Source organism: Protobothrops mucrosquamatus, unplaced genomic scaffold (assembly GCF_001527695.2).
Source record: "Protobothrops mucrosquamatus isolate PMUCROS unplaced genomic scaffold, P.Mucros_1.0 scaffold542, whole genome shotgun sequence".
Classification (NCBI taxonomy): domain Eukaryota; kingdom Metazoa; phylum Chordata; class Lepidosauria; order Squamata; family Viperidae; genus Protobothrops; species Protobothrops mucrosquamatus.
This window is the reverse complement of record NW_015386847.1, coordinates 311031-326144: the sequence shown is the minus strand read 5'-3', so window position 1 is coordinate 326144 and position 15114 is coordinate 311031.

Here is a 15114-nt window from a genome sequence, read left to right as displayed (position 1 = left end):
GTGGAGTTTACAACTAAAATGGTAAAATTATACATATTAAAAATCCACAGAAGAGTATTTGGAGAACAGAATCCACAAAGGCGTTGCATTAAGAGAAAGGGATGAGAAAGGGATTCCCCAATGTGTGCAAATTTTGTGTGAATTTTCATGTATTTTTTTTTAAAAAATGTATATTGAATACTGAATGCTGGGAAATTCAGCAAATTTGATAGATTCGCCTTTTCCTACAAGCCAGAATATCTTCTAGTACAGGGTTTCCCAATCCTTAGTGACTTTAAGCCAACATCTCTGGTTGGGGAATTCTGGGAATTGAAGTCCATACGTCTTAAAATTGCCAAGACTAGCTGTAGAATTCTAGGAATTGAAATCCCTGTGTCTTAAACTTTCCAAGGTTGGGAAACCCTGTTCTAGAGTCCCAGACCACAAGCGAGCAAATGGTCTTGTAAACACAATATACAGCATCTTTTGTTCTATTGCCAACAGCTACCTCCCACCAACTGGATTCATGTATCCTACAAACATACTTATTGGCTGAGATCACCCATGCTAAGCCCTGGTTTGTTTCTAACACTGAGCGAAGCCTACACCAAACAAGCAACACTACTAGCCATTGATTCACAAATGCTGAAGCCTCACAGTTGAGGAGATTGTACTTAATTCGGATTCTAGCTAGGATCTGCTTTTTTTAAAAAAAATCTACTTTGATATTTAACATTAGTTTACCTGCTAAACACACATTTGAAATGCAAGATCTGCTGAATTGGTATGGTTACCATATTTGAGGTGCAAAAGTTCAGTTGACCACAAGATGTCACCAGAGATTTGCACCTCTTCGCTGCTGTCTAGTGGTTATTCAGATACTTGCAATCTAGATGTGGTAGCTCTAAATATAAAATAGTAGCTGTTCACTGCATCATAAGGTTTAGATATATAGCTCTTTTTTTTGGTGAGGGAGGTTGAATGTTTTGAATCATTTTGAACTAACACTGTTGAAACTGTTAGAATCAATTAAAGCTTTTGATAAAAAGATTTTGCAGTTTTCTATGCTGTTCACATTGAACCTGTTGCAGCTTTAACAGAAACATTTACACTGTATTCATACAGTTTTATATATAAGCCATTCCTAGAAGGAAGAATTTAGCAGGCTCTGTAGACTAGTGAAAATAGGGGAGGGTAGACTTTAATTGGTTGTGATGTCTTTGGGTTTTAAATCTTTCTTGTACACAGAGGCAACCAAATGCAGGTACGCACACACAAATCCACCTAGAACTTTGCTAAAAGCTGTAGCTGTTTCATTGATTCAGCCCCGAAGATAAGTCAGAAGAATTCCGTAAGCATGTTCTCTCATACAAACCTCACATCCATCACCTGTCTTTCATTCGAAGAACCCACTAGCCCACTTTAATAAACAATGATTCCCTCATTGCAATCAAAGCTTCATGCTAGAAGCAAGAGGAGGAGGTTAAACTAAGTTCTAACTGCCATGGGGGGAAAAATAGTAATCCAAACAATGAAGTTTTGAAGCAAGATCCTTTATTAAAATACCCTATAACAATGATCTCTAGGCTGCCAGCCAAACTGGCTGAGATATAGCGAGAAAGAAAATAGATTGAGAAAAGATTTTACAGGAAATGGAAAAGGTATATTGGCAATCGTTAAGTACACAAACAGAAAAAGCACCCAAATCTACATGGGCAGTGAGGTAGTTAGATTTGGCCTTGAAAATAGCACCCCAGTTTCCCTGTTCCCGCTTATTCTGCATTTTTTTTTATTATGATGATCAGATGAGCCTTCTTCATCCTTCTCCACAAAATACAAGCCTGTGTCTTGTTATCCTCTTCATGCTCTCTTCCACAGACTAAAATTATTATGGCAAAGGGTCCTCATAGAGCGAATCAATTTTTAATTAAGAGAATCTACTTTTACAGAGTTTTAAATTCCGCATCGCTTAACTTCATTTGAGCAATTCCTATGGAAACTCAGACCTCCGAAAAGTTGTGTTTCCCAGGTCAACTTCCTTCGATGGTGAGGCTTGCCGAAGACTTTCTTCTTGATTTCAATCCACTATCCGATTAGCATCGTCAGATCAGCCTGTTCACTCTTATCCCTAGGCACACTAAGGAGTAAAAGAGAGATAAAGTCTGAGAGGAAGGAAGGGAGCTTGAGAACTAGCATCCACCCATGAACACAAAGCAGACAGGAGTTTTTAAAGAGCAACACTGCTCAACCCAAGAAAACTTAAGAGTACTAATCCCCCATCAAACCAACCTCACTGTTGAGATCTTGGTGCTCTTTTTGATTAATGTACCTGGCTTGGTTAGCTTCACTGTCTCATCTTGAGCTGTTCCTATATATAATGTGGGTTTTCCCTTATCTGTATGTTGATTGCTGGGTGTGTGATAGGGAAGTTACTGAGCCAAGTAGATCAATGAGAAAGAGGAACACAAACTATAAAATATAGGGTCAAGAGCAGCTATGCATAAGAAGTCAACCCTCACTACCTTGCATCAAAGCCCTGATGACAATGTGTAGTTTGGTGATGTATTGTTTACAAGAAGAAATACAACAGTCTATTTAGTGACCATTCAAAGTTACAACGGCACTGAAAAAAGAGACTTATGATCGTTTTTCCCACACACAACTGTTGCAGCCCATGGCCGTGGGGTCATTGTATCAAAATTCCAACACTTGGCAAATGACTCATATTTATGACGGTTGCAGTGTCCCAGGGTCATGTGATCATCTTTTATGACCTTTAGACAAGCAAAGTTAAAGGGGAAGCCATACTCACTTAACCATGTTACTAACTTAACAACTGCAGTGATTCAATTAACAAATGTGGCAAGAAAGGCCGTAAAATGGGGCAAAATTTACTTAACAAGAGTCTTGCTTAACAACAAAAAATTTGGGACTCAATTGTGGTTGTAAGTTGAGGGCTACGTATAACAAACATTGAGTTCCCAACATTTCAACCTTGAGCTACACAACTGCCACTAGGAGAGCCTTTGCACAACTCTGTCAGGAGCTGGATGTATCTTGCTCTGGATCAGAAGGCACTCTTCATTGTCATGGATATTCTAGTCACCTTCCAACTGGACTACTGTAACACATTCTCCATGGGCTGTTCCATGGGCTGTCCTTGAAGCCCTCTCAAAAATTACAAATGATCCAAAATACATTAGCACAAGTAGTAAAGGTACGTTTAGGAATGCCCAGATAACACCACTCATTTCCAAACTACAATGGCTTCCTATAGTTTCCGGGTGCAATTCAAGGTCAGTGGGGTCCATGCTGCTCTCTGAGCTTGGTTGTTGCTAGTACTGATGATGTTACCTAGTTTGGGTAATGAAATGTTTGAAAGAAAGCAACCAAGCACAGACCTTTCATTACCCTACTAGATAACATTATCAGTGCAAGTGATGTGTAGTTTGCTCTAGTTCTCCTGCTTGAGTAGGGGGCTGGACTAGAAGACCTCCAAGATCCTTTTCAGCTCTATTCTATTCTATTCTATTCTATTCTATTCTACATACAGTAGTCTGCCCTGCCAATGTTGAGGATGTGTGGTTTCCTCCTTAGAGAGCATCAAGGACACCTCAGTTCAACCTTGAGCTACAAATATTCTCCTTTATTGGTAATTCAAAGTCTGTTTACCACCTAGAAAGCCCTACATTGTGCAGGACTAGGTTATTTGTAGATAATACTATTGATAAATACTCATCCCATACCCTTCAAAAGACTGGGCATACTTCATGTTCCTTCCCTGACACAATGCCATTTGATGGGACCAGGAGACATGCTTTTCAGTTGTGACACCTGCTTTCTGGAATGATCTTCCCCCTGCAAAGTCCCACCTATGCCGCCCAGAACTTTACTGCATGCAGGGTTTTGTTTTTTTTTTCATTCATGTCAACAGAAGGAGAACCCTCAGGAACCCTGATTCTTCCTCTGAAATGGATGGAGCAGCTGGGAGACTTAAAGTACACATCAAAGCTGTTTCACTGCAAGGGAATGCGCATAAATCTGATCTCTGTTAAATATGTCCAGGAGGTCAGACTCCAGTATTTCCAGCCATTCGCTCTGGTACATTTACAGTTTCATGATTTACAACAGAATAAAATGCTGTTATCTATTTCAGAGGGGAAACGTCCTGGTGAGTGACAAATGGCTCCCACATGCAAGCATCGCCTTCTCCTGCATGGAGGGCAGCAGAAGCTTTAGCTCTGTCTGTCAAACATTAACGGCCCCTCATTCTCCTCTTCCAAATACCACTAGGTAATGATGCTAGATCAAAGCACCGTTTCCCAGAGCGCTTTTGGAGAAACCATTGGAGGCAATAGCTAAGAGCCAGAGAAGGGTATAAACATGTTAAGTGGAAAAAGGATGACCACAGACTCCTTCACTGCATTTCAAGGTCATAAGAAGCCGCTGAAATGTCAATGAATGTTCTTCTCTCAGCCCAGCTCTCCGGTTTCAAGTCAACGGTTCTTTTAGAAAGTTGATGGCTCAGCTTGCTGTTTTAATTCAAGGAAAGGTAAAGGTGTCCCTTATCCAGTCATGTCTGACTCTAGGAAATGGCGCTCATCTCCATTTCTTAGCTGAAGGAGCCAGCATTGTCCAAAGATGCTTCTGTGGTCATGCAGCCAGCATGACTATATACCGAGGCCAGTGGTGGGATTCAAATATGTGAACAACCGGTTCTCTGTGTGGATGCCACTTCCGGAAGTCCATTCTGGGCCTGGGCAACAAAAAATTAGCTACCGGTTCTGCCAAACTGGTGCGAACTAGCTGAATCCCACCACTGACCGAGGCTCATGGAATGCTGTTGGTCCTACTACTTATTGATCTACTTACATTTGTATGCTTTCCAATTGCTAGGTGGGTAGGAGTTGGGACAAGGACATGAACTCACCCCATCACACGCCGTTTGGGTCTCAAACCTGGGCTGTCAGCTTTCCAGCTGACTAGCTCAGCATCCTTAACCACTGAGCCATTGCGCTTCCCCATAATTCAAGTAAAGCCTTATTATTAGTAAACTAGCCTGGGAGACAGGGCAGGAAGAATCCGTAGGGAGGAATAATCAAAAACTCATTTACCAGCGAAGCAAAATCTCTGGCCGTCCAAGACAACAAGAGCTCTGGAAGGTTGCTGACATCCACTCCGCCTGGCCCCTTCAAGTCATCCAATGGTGTGTCGTTGAAGTTTCCACATGCTCCACACACCTTCCCTGCCAAAGCTGGGATGACAGACACAGCTACTCTGCGATTTGGGCCAAATGTTATTTGAACCTGAGGTGTCTGCAGGACAATCACGTCACCGGTCAAGTCAAACTTCACTGAGTTTGTGATCTGGAGTGGGATTTTCACCGGCAGCCCATTCACCTGGAACGCACAAGCAGAGACCAACAAAGTTAGATGGAGAGGCAGGGAAAATATCTAGTGGTGCAAAATTCTCCTCCAAAGGCTTAAGTTAAGAATGGAAACTATGCAAGTTTGATGTGATTTTATCTGCAGAACAGGAGCAGGCTATTTGGCAGCTAGTAGTTGGTTTCGGATCATAATTCTCTATCAACTGCAGTATGTAGTGCTAAGGATCTTCTCAAACCCAGATACCATTAGAGAAAACAGTGAAAAACAACAACAGAGACCTAATTGTTAAGAGCCATAGACCTGAGTTTGTCAATCTTTGGAAATTAAGTCGCCCAGACTCACTTAGTTGAGTTGGCAGCTATAGAAATTGAATGAACAGATAAAATTAAGTGGGCACATTTGGGATTTTTAGCACATGCTACACCAGGGGTGTCAAACTGCCAGTTGCATCACATGGAGGCCGCGCCCACACCAGCTCCAGTAATGCAAAAAAAAAGTCACGATACGTCATGACACATCATGTGACGAGTTTGACACCCGTGTGCTACACCATTCTCACAAAATGGGTGCTCTGGAGAGGGCCTTGACTACTGCAAATGACTGCAGTAATGTTAGGCAGAACCAGACCCAAGGGATCAGAGACAAAAGAGGGCCAATCATTGCCTAGTCACCCGACAGTCTCCCTCCACTGCTCATTACAATATGTCCAGGCAAAAGGGAGAACAAGGCACTTAGCTGCACCTTCCTATCCTCTTATCCTACCCTATCCACCTGGAACTGTGGTGGCACAGTGGTTAGAATGCAGTATTGCAGGCAAACTCTGCGCACAGCCAGGAGTTCAATCCTGATGGGGCTCAAGGTTGACTCAGCCTTCCATCCTTCCGAGGTCGGTAAAATGAGGACCCAGATTGTTGGGGGCAATAGACTGACTTTGTAAACGGTCCAGAGAGAGTTGTAAAGTGCTATGGGGTGGTATAAAAGTCTAAGTGGTATTACTAGTGCTATTTTCTGAACCCCATAAACAAACATTAGGATCATTTTACCTGACCCCCAGGCTACTCTGATTTCTGTAGTAGCAAACCACCCCCTCCCCCTTCCCCACAATGCAACGTGGGTTTGAGTTGCACAGTAGAGAAGAACTCAGTTGTGTTCTGAGATAAGATAAACCTGTGACAATGTCTTAGATTACACAACTACCCTTGCAGGAATTCCCATAAAGGGCTAAAGTACAGGTAATCCTTGACTTACAACAACAGCACTGATAAAAGTAACTTAGGACTGTTTCTCCTACTTATGACCGTTGTAGCATCCCCATGGTCACATGATCAAAATTCAGACTCTTGGTAACTGACTCATATTTATGACGGCTGCAGTGCCTTAGAAGCACGTGGTCATCCTTTGCGTCCTTCTGACAACCAAAGTCAATGGGGAAGCCAGGTTCACTTAACAACCGTGTTACCAACTTAACAACTGCAGTGATTCACTTAACAACCATGACAAGAAAAGTCGTAAAATGAGCAAAACTCACTTGTCCTGTTTAGCAACATAAATTTTGGGTTGAACTGTGGTCATAAGTTGAGGACTACCTGTAACAGGTAATTTTTAATAGGTCATTAAGAGAGCGCCTTCCTTGGTTTGGTTTCCACTTACCCAAACTTCTTTCTGGTCATTCATCGTAATGAATACATTTTTGAAGAAGATGTACAAGGTGGCCGTGGTCGTTTGGGCAGGCAGACATGACGTGACTCTAAGTATGACGCGGAACCAGTCGTCAGAGAGGGTGTCGCAAAGGGAGGCCAACTGATAGGCTCCAGGAGCAACTACATCTCCAGACAGGCCATCGAAGGAAGAGAAATGTTGACCTGGTATTATTATGCAGCGGCCTTCAGTGGGGAAGCAACCACGCAGCCCATCTCTCACTCCGCAAGCTTCACCAGTGCCACAGCTGTGGAGGAGACAGCCCACCTGGCCAGGGCGCTGACATGTGCAGCGCATCTTACAGTCTGTAGTGATGTATGTCTCCCCTTGCTGGAGAAAGAGAAGAAGACATCTCATGAAAACAGCATCCCATGATTTAGAAATTGGAGCTTCGTATTCTCCAGCGAGGAGAATATATGCAGACTTCTATTACACGGGTTGCGTTGCTTTTGTTTTATGAGCTTTTATTATTATTATTTTTTAAAGCAAGGTTTAGTTTTGTTTTCTAAAATTCAAGAAAGAGCATCGCCAAAAGAATAATAAGATTATGAGCAGCAATAAATGGAGTGGGTGAAGTTCAAGATGTTACCAAATCACATGGTTGACATCAACCAGAAAACAATTGCAAACATCAAACACCATCTGCAATATGTAATTTAATAAAAGCGAGGCAATCGGGGCAGCGTTATTATTTCGTGCATTACTCAAAATTATGGGTTCAGCCAATTTGGAAAGAGACTGAAAGAAGAAAGAAAAATGAAGATATAATGGCAATGCAGAAAAACCATCAGGATTGGATATGCAGATGGCTGCAAAGCACCAATGTTTTGGGCTGAATATTCCTATCCAGGGAACTGAATTTTCCATTACATTTTAAGCAAAATGTGTGTGTGTGTGTGCGCATGCATGCGTGTGTGTGTGTGTGCGTGCATGCCTCCATTCACACATTTGTAGCTTTTATTCTGCACATAAGGGATAAAAAAATGTGCTAGGATTGAAAGGCGGCTCTTGAAATCAGAGCAAAAAGACTGAATTCCATTTATGGAGTCCATGTACTTTGGCTGTTGTACAGCATGATCACTGCCATCATTCATAAGAGTTGTTTGTGGCTCAGTTCTTTTATTGCTCTGCTATGAAACTGCTCCAAGGGCAATATAACCAGCAGAGTGTGGTATCATTTCCTAAAATAGCAAATTCAGGTGGTGAGTTACGAGAGGAATCAAGCCAAAATGAGGCTGCTGTGGTGGTTACATGCATGGAGAGATGCAGAGCTGAAAAAGCTTAAGAATGCAATAAAACCCTTGGCCCTTCCCCCAACCCCCATCTAAATAAATGAATGAATAAATAAATAAACGAATGAATGAATGAATGAACGAACAAACAAACAAATAAACAAACAAAAAAATCTTAATTAATTCAAGCATGCTTAGTAGCGAGAGAAGAAGATGGGTTACCTGCCAATCAGTTAACCAAGATGGACAGTTTCCTTCCTTAACCCAGACGTGGAAATCTTTAGATTGCTATGTAATTTAATTCAGGGAATTGTTTAACAAAAGTTAAAGCTGGGTCTTATATTGATCATACCATGCTGGCCACTATTTGGTCTTTTTTGTTTTTTTAACTATACCTTCCAGACACTTCTGGCCAGGATTGGGCACAGGATATGGGCAAAAGTGTCCAGATAAGGTCACCATGGTGTGAACCAATCTCCATCCATTTTGAAAATACATATTGCATGTGCATTTCAAATATCTCAGGGGCTGCCACAAAGATGAGAGGTGATCAACCTATTCTCCAAAGCACCTGAAGGCAGGACAAGAAGCAATAGATGGAAACTAATCAAGGAGAGAACCAACCTTAAGGAGAAATTAAGGAGAAATTTCCTGACAGTGAGAAAAATTAACCAGTGGAACGGCTTGCCTTCAGAAATTGTGGGTGTTCCATCATTGGAGGCTTTCAAAAAGAGACTGGACAATCATTTGTCTGAAATGGTATAGGGCAGGGGTGTCAAACTCGCAACGTCACATGACATGTCGCGACATATTGTGACTTTTTTTGCCATTGCCGGCAATGGGGCGGGCACGGTTTTGCTATGATGCATCCGGCCCAAAGGCCGGCAGTTTGACACCCCTGGTACAGGGTCTCCTGCTTGAGCAGGGGGTTGGACTAGAAGACCTCCAAGGTCCCTTCCAGCTCTGTTATTCTGTTATTTTATTATCTATTGCCCATAAAAAAAACAGTCAAAGCTTCAATCACCCCATCATGATTGACATTTTAATATTTCCACCATATCTCTGGAACTCTCCATTTGAGGACAGTAGTTGATTTCTGGAAAAGAGAGTAGTCCAAGTTTTTTTTTAAAAGAAAAGCCTTCTCACCAGGATGAATCTCCCATCATACCAGCATCCACACTGTTCTGGGTTCACACAGGCTGCTCCATTTGCCCATGTTCCCACGTTGCAGACGCAGCCTTCGACGCACGGATCCACACACACGAGATTTCCTGCACAGGTGCCCTGGCAGTTCCGCACACAAAGCTCATAATGGGTGCCAGGCAGGCAGTTCAGAGCAGCTGTGGAGTAAAGTTCAATTATATGAGGAAGCTAGTAGAAGAGATTTGAGATTTGAAGCCTTTTTTTCTATGGAGAGTTAGTGTTAGGGTCAGAGCAGAAACCAAAAATGAGGAATGAATTTTTCCAGCTAACATCTCCTAATTTGCTGTGGCATGAAATCATTATCATCATCACCACCACCACCAGCACCACCACCATCATTATCATCACCATCATCACCATCATCCAACTGTATAGGCTTCTTGTTCCTTATTTTCTTCAGGAATCCCACTTAGGAGACATCAGTTAGAGTACGTGCCTTTTGGACAGTTCCATAATAGCAATAGCAATAGCACTTATATACCGCTTCATACTGCTTTACAGCCCTCTCTAAGCAGTTTACAGAGTCAACCTATTGCCCCCAACAATCTGGGTCTTCATTTTACTGACCTCGGAAGGATGGAAGGCTGAGCCAACCTTGAGCTGGTCAGGATCGAACTACCAAACTGCAGTCAGCAGGCAGTCAGCAGAAGTAGCCTGCAGTGCTGCATTCTAGCCACTGCGCAACCACAGTTCATGGTGAAAATAATGTCTGCTTAGTGCAAATCAATCTTTTTAAACTTGGCAACTTGAAGATGGACTTCCAAGCAGCATGGCTGGTTGGGGAATCTTGGGAGTGGAAGTCCGCACATCCTCAGGTTGCCACAGTTGAGAAACACTGATCTAAATGTTGACACCATTCATGCAGAATGAGTTGTTTGATCATTTCCTTGTAGTCTCCCTCTGCCCCATATCATTTAACTCAGAAATCTTCATTTAGGCAGAGTTTACACACTGTAGCTAACTTTAGCTTGTTGAATAAGCCATAGACTCATCCATAAAGCATGACATACATACCATAATAGTTCAATATACCATCCATAGTAGTAGGGTTCCCATGGCAGGTAAAACCAGTGTGAACTTACCATAATCCAGAAAAGAAAGTGTCCTTTGTTTTGGGTATGCAGTCCTAAAACAGCAACTTAAAATGTGCCTATTTTAAGAACTTTAAAGCACAGGTATACATGTACCTGCGTGTCCAAGCTTAGGATTGTGGCATGCAGAGTTGTCTCTTTATGCTTGGATGAATAGGATCATTACCTCCCCCAAGGAAATTAGCCTGAGAAAAGGTCTCTCTTTGGTATGAGCAGAAGCTGCCCTTTGGAAGCTATTAGCGAAACGCTTCTGGAGAGACGTTTCCAACACTGCAAGCTGCTTTTTACACTTTCCCCATAATCTCACAGCTAGTTATAGAGAGTCAGTTTGGTGCAGTATTTAGCACATAAGGCTAGAAACCAGGAGACCGTGAATTTCAGTTTTGCCTTCGGCACAAAGCCAGCTAGGTGACTTTGGGCCAGTCATACATTCCCGGCCCTAGGAAGCAGGCAATGGGAAACCACTTCTGAAAAACCCTCCCAAGAAAACTGCTTGGCTTAGTCAGGCAGTTGCCAAAAGTCGGCACTGATCTGAAGGTACACACAAACACACACATGCATACTGGTTTGCTTCTTCGCATATTTTATGGCCATTTTTCAGCCCTGGAATCCACAGATTGCTCTCAGATCCCCCCTTTTTATTATCCCCACCCCACTCTCTCAAACCACCTTGCCAAATTTCAGAGATAAACTACCAGGAAATGGAGTTTAAAAAGTCCTCTCTTTATAGCAAAAAAACCCCCAAAACCCAATATTAGCATCGTGTACAAAACTTCTCCCTACAATCCCTGGAACCATAGTCTCATCTATCCAATGACATCACCATGTTTTAAAAGAGGAAACCAACTCTCTACCTCCATTTTACAGCTCTCCAAGGCTGGTTACTGAATTGACTCATTTACTAGACTTACGCCAAATAAAATCATAAATAAATCAATGGGCAGGGCTCATATTACATGCTAAGCCTTTTTTAAAAAAAAAATCCTACTAAGTTGGAAAGTACTAGATTATCATGCTGGGCAAATGAAGCCTCTGGCTCTTTAGCAGATCGGATTAAACATTAGGGGTAGGTAAGCACCGTGTGAAAACCCTCCATCTTGACTTACAGCAACGGGTAAATGGTCTCCATTCATCAATGGTGGCCCCAGCCACTTGACAAGCCGTTGCATAGGCCTGGAGACTTTGGCAGAGAGATTCTGTCGCTCCATAACTGGAACACAGCCTGGCCACGCAGTACTTGAAGAAGTGCTCTGGATTAACGATGGCGTGACATCTACTGAATGGACCTGGAACAGCTTGGATCAACCCACAGTAATCTTTGCCTTGGAATGTTGCTTCAGTACTTTTGTCACAGAGATAGCATTTATCTTTGCAGCCTTCCAAGCATTTGCCACCTTCAATTTTCCAAAAGTTTCCAAACTCAGTCAAATCTTGGGCTGGCTTCCCACTGGGCAAGAAGAATTCATCGTTCTTGTCCTTGTTGAAGTTGCCACAAAGACCTTTCAAGAGGCCCTGGTAGGTACCAGGTACAGATACTGCCACCCAATCATTGTGGTCATAATAAACCCGCAGGCCATAATTGCTACGAATTAGCACAACTTTTCCCTCTTGTCTCGCCGAGACATCTCCAAAGTCAGCTGGCAAGCGAAGACGCTCTCCGTTGACCTGGGCAACAAGATGCAAGAAACAAGACTGAATCCGGTGTATCTATTTGCATTTCGTCTCTTAATGAATATCAGAGGAATAAATGAACTGAAGGTTTTTTCTTTTTACTACCCTGTAGTCTCTATTCAGGGTAGAGTTGGTGTGATTGAATGGAGCTAAGAATTTACTAGCCATACTTTGCAGAAATGGCAAAAAATTCCGCATACTTGAAGGATCAATCTCAAGAAAAATTTATCTTGGTATGGAGAAGATGGATAGATTATATTAAGAGAAAGTATGAAGTGATTAATTATCATATAGCTTTTGAATAAATATTTTTCTTTTCTAATATTTTTTATATATTTAACATAATTTATATATATATATATATTATAAGTTTATTATTGTATGTTAGAGTTAAAGTATGTTAATTTTGTTTGTATTATGAATGGATAGCTTATTTTACACTTGGGATGTTATGTATTTATCCCTGTACTCAGTTCTGGGAAGTCCGGGGGGAGGGGGGAAGGGGATGAAGGGGTAGAATTATATAAAATTTGGTGTATTTATAAATATAATGTAAATGTTTGTCTTTAAGAAGAGGAGATGATCGGCTAGTACCCCTAAACTGCATGCGAGGTGGTGGAAAAGAAGGTGATGGGATGTGTAGGATAGTTGGAAAGGAGGAAAGAGGAGAGGTCGTGGTTAAGAGGGGGAGGAAGGAAGAGGGAAGTAGGTAGGAAGGTTGAGGGAGTGTGGATACAGGGGGGGGACCACTGGTTATTTCTGAATACTTACTGAGTAGGCTTTTTTATGTGTTTGTTTTTCTAATGAAATGCACCATATTTGTATTATTTGTCCATATGTTTATTTGAAAAATTAATAAAATTTGTAAAATCTAGAATTTACTAGCCAGATGCCCTTCCAGATGCCTATGCAGAGTTTGCAGCAGATATTTTTTTCTTTGCACCCAAGCAGGGAAACATCTGTCTCTACCTAGGATTGAACTCTGAATCTTCCATGTGGAAGGTGAGCATCTTCACCACTAGGCCACCACTCCACTGGAATGAATGAACTACAGGTAATCCTCAATATACAACTGTAACTGAGCCCAAAATTTATGTTGCTAAATGAGAAATGTGTTAAGTGACTTTGGCCCCATTTTACGACCTTTCTTACTTCTTACTTGTTAAGTGAATCACTGCAGTTGTTAAGTTAGTAACCTAGTTGTTAAGTGAATCTGGTTTCCCCACTGACTTTGCTTGTCACAAGGTCGCAAAAGGGGATCACATGTCCCCGGGACACTGCAAACCATCATAAATATGAGTCAGTTGCCAAGGGTCTGAACATGAGGATGCTGCAATGTCGTAAGTGTGAAAAAGAGCCATAAGTCATTTTTTTCAGTGCCGTTGTAACTTTGAAAACTGTTGTAAGTTGAAGATTATCTGTACAGTAGATCCGTTGAAACTAATGTTATTATCTCAGAGCTAATAGCAAGGAAAGGCAAAGCTGGATGGAGTTAGGCTGTGACACATGACTTATATATGACTGCCCATCCTTTTCTCCTTTAGGGGTCAAGCCAACATGGGTAAAACAAATCTGCATTTAGAATAAAGATGTGCTAACTTCTGAAAGGTGTGTGGAGTGCGTTGCTTGAAAGAAAGTTTGCACAAAGTACCCACTGAAAGACACTTGGTGATACAATGTGCTATTCTTCCTTCCCTCCCACGCACATGCTTCTAAAATGGGGGGCGCTTTGGCATGTCGCTTCGCTCCAGATTGTTCCAAGGACTCATCCAGCATGCCAGGAGCCAGAAGAAGTCCCAGAAGCACAAGAAGCAGCTTGTTGAAGCAAACACAACCATCTCCACAACAAGGAACTCAATGTCTCTGTGAGAAGCACCTTGTTGAGGTAAAGGATGGCAGGGTTAATCTACAGTATGTTATGCACCCAGTTAGAAAGAGATAGAGGAGTTTGTTTTTGTAAGATATCGAAGTTTGTTTCATTCAATAAAAACCTTATGGGAGAAATCCATTGGGATCATTCCTCCTCATGATCAGGAAGATTGATGAGGACCCATTTTGGGTTTTGCTGATTTGATAGGTTTGTTATTATAAAAAGTGGCTAATATATATTATTAGTTGTATGTTATTACATTATTCCACTGAGGCAAAAAAAGTCAAAAGTCAGTGATTTTGCCTTTCTTTGCCCCTTTTCCTACACTTTTTCCCTCTTTCCCTTCTCTTTTCCCATTGTTTTTATTTTTCTTTGTATTTGTGTATTTTATATTTTGATAAACTACTAAAAAAATTTGAACCTCAAAGGAAGATTGACTGGGACCCTTTCCTGTATATTTGGCATGGGAAAGACTCACCAAAATTTCCCAGGCCTTGCCTCTTTGAAGAACTACATGATATCCAGAAACTTGAATCTTGACTTCCTCAACGCCAGTGGATCCAGCTGACAGGACAATGGAGAATTTGTGCCGCTCGTCACTTTGGGCAAGTATGTAGGAGCAAAGAGCTGGCAGCAAATAATGCACACCATCAAAGGTGACATAATTCCAGCCGTCCAGTACATAACAGGTGCCTGGTTCTCTGGGGAAACAAACTGAGACATCGTTCACCACTTTGCAGAAGTCCTCATCAGAGCAGAAGTCGTGACACTGAACTGTTCCATCTTCCATACATCGGCAGCGTTTCCGGCAGAAAACGTTGGAGAAGAATTCCTCTCCTTTTTTGTAATAGACGCCCTCAAATTCACAGACACATTCCCGGAGTGGGACACACTGGTTCCTGCTCAAGATGAACCCCGGGTTACAGATGCAACCTTCACCACAAGGTGCCCTGCACATCAGGGGAAGCTGGGGGTTTTCACAG